This window comes from Nothobranchius furzeri, chromosome 15 (genome assembly GCF_043380555.1).
Source record: "Nothobranchius furzeri strain GRZ-AD chromosome 15, NfurGRZ-RIMD1, whole genome shotgun sequence".
Lineage (NCBI taxonomy): Eukaryota > Metazoa > Chordata > Actinopteri > Cyprinodontiformes > Nothobranchiidae > Nothobranchius > Nothobranchius furzeri.
Genome location: NC_091755.1, coordinates 5,506,944 through 5,513,832, shown reverse-complemented (window position 1 = coordinate 5,513,832; position 6,889 = coordinate 5,506,944). Strand labels below are relative to the sequence as shown.

The following is a 6,889-nucleotide window of genomic DNA, read 5'->3' as shown; positions in this document are numbered from 1 at the left end:
TTTACAAACCATAAGTGCTAATGACTCCATTCATTTTTGTGGTTGTAGGGGCTGTTGAGTGGAGTACTCTAAAACAAACCTGGCCTCTCTAGGATATTCAGAAGCCAAGTTATAAGCCCACAAATGTGTAACTGGACTACTTCTTTAAAGTGACACCAGGCCCGGTGACCTTTGGGACATGATTTTACCCCCTATAGTAATGTGCGATCATCATGAAACGTTCAGATCACTTACAACTAAGTAGATTCTACCTTCTTGTAACGTTTCAGCATGATTGGACCTTGTTTTCACACAAATGGACCCAGAATGATGTGAAATTGTGCTTCGTGCAACATAATTCTGGGTGCCATTTACAAACCATAAGTGCTAATGACTCCATCCCTTTTTGTGGTTGTAGGGACTGTTGATTGGAGTACACTAAAACAAACCTGACCTCTCTAGGACATTCAGAAGCCAAGTTATAAGCCCACAAAGGTGTAACTGGACTACTTCTTTAAAGTGACACCAGGCCCGGTGACCTTTGGGACCTGGTTTGACCCCCTATAGGAATGTGCGATCATCATGAAACGTTCGGATCCCTTACAACTCAGTAGATTCTACCTTCTTGTAACGTTTCAGCCTGATTGGACCTTGTTTTCACACAAATGGACCCAGAATGATGTGAAATTGTGCTTCGTGCAACATAATTCTGGGTGCCATTTACAAACCATAAGTGCTAATGACTCCATTCCTTTTTGTGGTTGTAGGGGCTGTTGATTGGAGTACATTAAAACAAACCTGATCTCTCTAGGACATTCAGAAGCCAAGTTATAAGCCCACAAATGTGTAACTGGACTACTTCTTTAAATTGACACCAGATCCGGTGACCTTTGGGACATGGTTTGACCCCCTTAGGAAAGTGCTATCATCATGAAACGTTCAGATCACTTACAACTCAATAGATTCTACCTTCCTGTAACGTTTCAGCCTGATTGGACCTTGTTTTCATACAAATGAACCCAGAATGATGTGAAATTGTGCTTCGTGCAACATAATTCTGGGTGCCATTTAAAAACCATAAGTGCTAATGACTCCATTCCTTTTTGGGGTAATGGGGGCTCTTAATTGGAGTACTCTAAAACAAACCTGACCTCTCTAGGATATTCAGAAGCCAAGTTATAAGCCCACAAAGGTGTAACTGGACTACTTCTTTAAAGTGACACCAGGCCCGTTGACCTTTGGGACATGGTTTGACCCCCTATAGGAATGTGCGATCATCATGAAACGTTCAGATCACTTACAACTCAATAGATTCTACCTTCTTGTAATGTTTCAGCCTGATTGGACCTTGTTTTCACACAAATGGACCCAGAATGATGTGAAATTGTGCTTCGTGCAACATAATTCTGGGTGCCATTTACAAACCATAAGTGCTAATGACTCCATTCATTTTTGTGGTTGTAGGGGCTGTTGAGTGGAGTACTCTAAAACAAACCTGGCCTCTCTAGGATATTCAGAAGCCAAGTTATAAGCCCACAAATGTGTAACTGGACTACTTCTTTAAAGTGACACCAGGCCCGGTGACCTTTGGGACATGATTTTACCCCCTATAGTAATGTGCGATCATCATGAAACGTTCAGATCACTTACAACTAAGTAGATTCTACCTTCTTGTAACGTTTCAGCATGATTGGACCTTGTTTTCACACAAATGGACCCAGAATGATGTGAAATTGTGCTTCGTGCAACATAATTCTGGGTGCCATTTACAAACCATAAGTGCTAATGACTCCATTCCTTTTTGTGGTTGTAGGGACTGTTGATTGGAGTACACTAAAACAAACCTGACCTCTCTAGGACATTCAGAAGCCAAGTTATAAGCCCACAAAGGTGTAACTGGACTACTTCTTTAAAGTGACACCAGGCCCGGTGACCTTTGGGACCTGGTTTGACCCCCTATAGGAATGTGCGATAATCATGAAACGTTCGGATCACTTACAACTCAGTAGATTCTACCTTCTTGTAACGTTTCAGCCTGATTGGACCTTGTTTTCACACAAATGGACCCAGAATGATGTGAAATTGTGCTTCGTGCAACATAATTCTGGGTGCCATTTACAAACCATAAGTGCTAATGACTCCATTCCTTTTTGTGGTTGTAGGGGCTGTTGATTGGAGTACATTAAAACAAACCTGATCTCTCTAGGACATTCAGAAGCCAAGTTATAAGCCCACAAATGTGTAACTGGACTACTTCTTTAAATTGACACCAGATCCGGTGACCTTTGGGACATGGTTTGACCCCCTTAGGAAAGTGCTATCATCATGAAACGTTCAGATCACTTACAACTCAATAGATTCTACCTTCCTGTAACGTTTCAGCCTGATTGGACCTTGTTTTCATACAAATGAACCCAGAATGATGTGAAATTGTGCTTCGTGCAACATAATTCTGGGTGCCATTTAAAAACCATAAGTGCTAATGACTCCATTCCTTTTTGGGGTAATGGGGGCTCTTAATTGGAGTACTCTAAAACAAACCTGACCTCTCTAGGATATTCAGAAGCCAAGTTATAAGCCCACAAAGGTGTAACTGGACTACTTCTTTAAAGTGACACCAGGCCCGTTGACCTTTGGGACATGGTTTGACCCCCTATAGGAATGTGCGATCATCATGAAACGTTCAGATCACTTACAACTCAATAGATTCTACCTTCTTGTAATGTTTCAGCCTGATTGGACCTTGTTTTCACACAAATGGACCCAGAATGATGTGAAATTGTGCTTCGTGCAACATAATTCTGGGTGCCATTTACAAACCATAAGTGCTAATGACTCCATTCCTTTTTGTGGTTGTAGGGGCTGTTGGTTGGAGTACATTAAAACAAACCTGATCTCTCTAGGACATTCAGAAGCCAAGTTATAAGCCCACAAATGTGTAACTGGACTACTTCTTTAAATTGACACCAGATCCGGTGACCTTTGGGACATGGTTTGACCCCCTTAGGAAATTGCGATCATCTTGAAACGTTCAGATCAATTACAACTCAATAGATTCTACCTTCTTGTAACGTTTCAGCCTGATTGGACCTTGTTTTCACACAAATGGACCCAGAATGATGTGAAATTGTGCTTCGTGCAACATAATTCTGGGTGCCATTTACAAACCATAAGTGCTATTGACTCCATTCCTTTTTGTGGTTGTAGGGGCTGTTGATTGGAGTACACTAAAACAATCCTGATCTCTCTAGGACATTCAGAAGCCAAGTTATAAGCCCACAAATGTGTAACTGGACTACTTCTTTAAATTTACACCAGATCTGGTGACCTTTGGGACATGGTTTGACCCCCTATAGGAATGTGCGATCATCATGAAACGTTCAGATCACTTACAACTCAATAGATTCTACCTTCCTGTAACGTTTCAGCCTGATTGGACCTTGTTTTCACACAAATGGACCCAGAATGATGTGAAATTGTGCTTTGTGCAACATAATTCTGGGTGCCATTTAAAAACCATAAGTGCTAATGACTCCATTCCTTTTAGTGGTAATGGGGGCTGTTAATTGGAGTACTCTAAAACAAACCTGACCTCTCTAGGATATTCAGAAGCCAAGTTATAAGCCCACAAAGGTGTAACTAGACTACTTCTTTAAAGTGACACCAGGCCCGGTGAGCTTTGGGACATGGTTTGACCCCCTATAGGAATGTGCGATCATCTTGAAACGTTCAGATCACTTACAACTCAATAGAATCTACCTTTTTGTAACGTTTCAGCCTGATTGGACCTTGTTTTTACACAAATGGACCCAGAATGATGTGAAATTGTGCTTCGTGCAACATAATTCTGGGTGCCATTTACAAACCATAAGTGCTAATGACTCCATTCCTTTTAGTGGTAATGGGGGCTGTTACTTGGAGTACTCTAAAACAAACCTGACCTCTCTAGGATATTCAGAAGCCAAGTTATAAGCCCACAAAGGTGTAACTGGACTACTTCTTTAAAGTGACACCAGGCCCGGTGACATTTGGGACATGGTTTTACCCCCTATAGGAATGTGCGATCATCTTGAAATGTTCAGATCACTTACAACTCAATAGATACTACCTTCTTGTAACGTTTCAGCCTGATTGGACCTTGTTTTCACACAAATGGACCCAGAATGATGTGAAATTGTGCTTCGTGCAACATAATTCTGGGTGCCATTTAAAAACCATAAGTGCCAATGACTCCATTCCTTTTTGAGGTTGTAGGGGCTGTTGATTGGAGTACACTAAAACAAACCTGATCTCTCTAGGACATTCAGAAGCCAAGTTATAAGCCCTCAAAGGTGTAATTGGACTACTTCTTTAAAGTGACACCAGGCCCGGTGACCTTTGGGACCTGGTTTGACCCCCTATAGGAATGTGCGATCATCTTGAAACCTTCAGATCACTTACAACTCAATAGATTCTACCTTCTTGTAGCGTTTCAGCCTGATTGGACCTTGTTTTCATACAAATGAACCCAGAATGATGTGAAATTGTGCTTCGTGCAACATAATTCTGGGTGCCATTTAAAAACCATAAGTGCTAATGACTCCATTCCTTTTTGGGGTAATGGGGGCTCTTAATTGGAGTACTCTAAAACAAACCTGACCTCTCTAGGATATTCAGAAGCCAAGTTGTAAGCCCACAAAGGTGTAACTGGACTACTTCTTTAAAGTGACACCAGGCCCGTTGACCTTTGGGACATGGTTTGACCACCTATAGGAATGTGCTATCATCATGAAACGTTGAGATCACTTACAACTCAATAGATTCTACCTTCTTGTAATGTTTCAGCCTGATTGGACCTTGTTTTCACACAAATGGACCCAGAATGATGTGAAATTGTGCTTCGTGCAACATAATTCTGGGTGCCATTTAAAAACCATAAGTGCTAATGACTCCATTCCTTTTTGAGGTTGTAGGGGCTGTTGATTGGAGTACACTAAAACAAACCTGATCTCTCTAGGACATTCAGAAGCCAAGTTATAAGCCCTCAAAGGTGTAATTGGACTACTTCTTTAAAGTGACACCAGGCCCGGTGACCTTTGGGACATGGTTTGACCCCCTATAGGAATGTGCGATCATCATGAAACGTTCAGATCACTTACAACTCAATAGATTCTACCTTCTTGAAACGTTTCAGCCTGATTGGACCTTGTTTTCACACAAATGGACCCAGAATGATGTGAAATTGTGCTTCGTGCAACATAATTCTGGGTGCCATTTACAAACGTTGGCTGTGTCTCAATTCAGGGTCTGCATCCTACCTCGGCCGGATTCGTCGGCCGGTTACGTCACAGCGCCGCGACTCGGCCTGTCCCAATTCGAAGACTCCTTCAAATGCGGTCGACGAATGCGGCCTTCTTTTCGCCTGAATGAAGGATGGGTCGGGTGTATCCTTCAATAGGTAGCATTTCCCAAGATGCCTTGCGGGCCGGCCGGCAGAAAAACTTAAAAACAATGGCGGACAGTGAAGCGGGAGCTGTCGGAGAGGATTGCGCTTATAAATGTAAGTATAAACTTGAAAACTGTCAGTTTAAGGACTTTTTGTGATACATGAACGTTATTTTAGTTAGAAATGTTACAGTAAAAGTGCTTGTATTGCGGTCTCGGCTCGTATGTTCGGCCGCGCTCGGTGTCGTACTTCTCCCGCTACGTTTCCCCCTGATTTTAATAGAAGTTTGTATTTTAGGACCAAAAGAGAAAACCAGGGAATTTATTAAGCTTAGGGCGGAGATGGACCACATGATCACCGGAGCAAAGTATTCGGCGGCTGTGGCATGGAGGTACAATAACATCTCATATTTTAAAAACTCGTTTGAGTATATTTTTTTCTTCGAAAACATGAAAGGAATAACCCGTTGTCCTCTTTTCTCTTCCTTTTTCTTTTCTTACATGTTTGTTAAGACTATTCTGGAGAAAATGGGCATCCAGGGGAAGGTGCCAGCGATGAGCTTCTGGAGCTGATCTGGGAGGACATGAGGCTGCAGAGCAGCAGAGAGCACAGAAGAGAAGGAAGAACTTTGACAGCTTTTTACTTTGCTAGAAAAAAAAGGTTAATGAAGATTAAACATGTACATGTAAAAGAAATATCTAAATAAAATCAGTTCTGCATTAAACTCTTCAATTTTATTTTTGTTTACAAATGAGAATTGTTTACTAGAGGGTATCCGCTGGGTCTTGAAAAGTCTTAAAAGGTGATAAATCGGTTTTGGTCAAATTAAGACCCTTAGAAAGTATTAAAAACTATTATCACATCTTTGCTCAGGCTCAGCTAGTCTAAAGTATTTTCTCTGAATTAGCTCTCCAACAGCCAAGGAAATGATTAACCCCCAGAGACCCACGGTTGTAGTATTACAACATCAGATTTAAGTCTACAAAAATAAACCTTCCCCATTTTTTTTCTTTTTAAAACCACATTTACATTGCTAATAGGTCCTATCGTTCAGTTCTGCAACACTATTGGCTGTTAAAATGTGTAAATAGGCCCGTTTATCTGGCCTCCTAGAACAACATGTGAAAGGTTAAAAAATATTTTGCAGTTGTTTTCTAAATTTGGGTTTCTGGGGGTTAAAAAGCTAAATAAAACGTCGAGCTCCATCGTTTAAGGTTCCTTCTGCCTTCTGCCCAGCGGTTCCACGGTTGCTAGGCGACGGAACGTTCGCCGAGGGAGTTCATGAAGGCTAGGCCTGTCCAAATTCACAGCCGTTAACATCCGGTCTACCCGGCCGACGGAGGACGCAGCCCACGTCGGCCGGGTGGGCTGGGTCCTTCGAAGGATGCAGACCCTGAATTGAGACACAGCCCATAAGTGCTAATGACTCCATTCATTTTTGTGGTTGTAGGGGCTGTTGATTGGAGTACTCTAAAACAAACCTGG

At 41.9% G+C, this 6,889-nt stretch overlaps 1 long non-coding RNA gene across 1 annotated transcript; it reads left to right on the top strand.

Moving 5' to 3' along the window:
- Positions 1 to 5,382: 5,382 nt before the first annotated feature.
- On the top strand, positions 5,383 to 6,037 carry LOC139063367 (uncharacterized). Its single transcript, XR_011516746.1, has 3 exons — positions 5,383 to 5,518; positions 5,702 to 5,795; positions 5,917 to 6,037. It is a non-coding gene; the product is annotated as an uncharacterized lncRNA (long non-coding RNA).
- Positions 6,038 to 6,889: the final 852 nt, after the last annotated feature.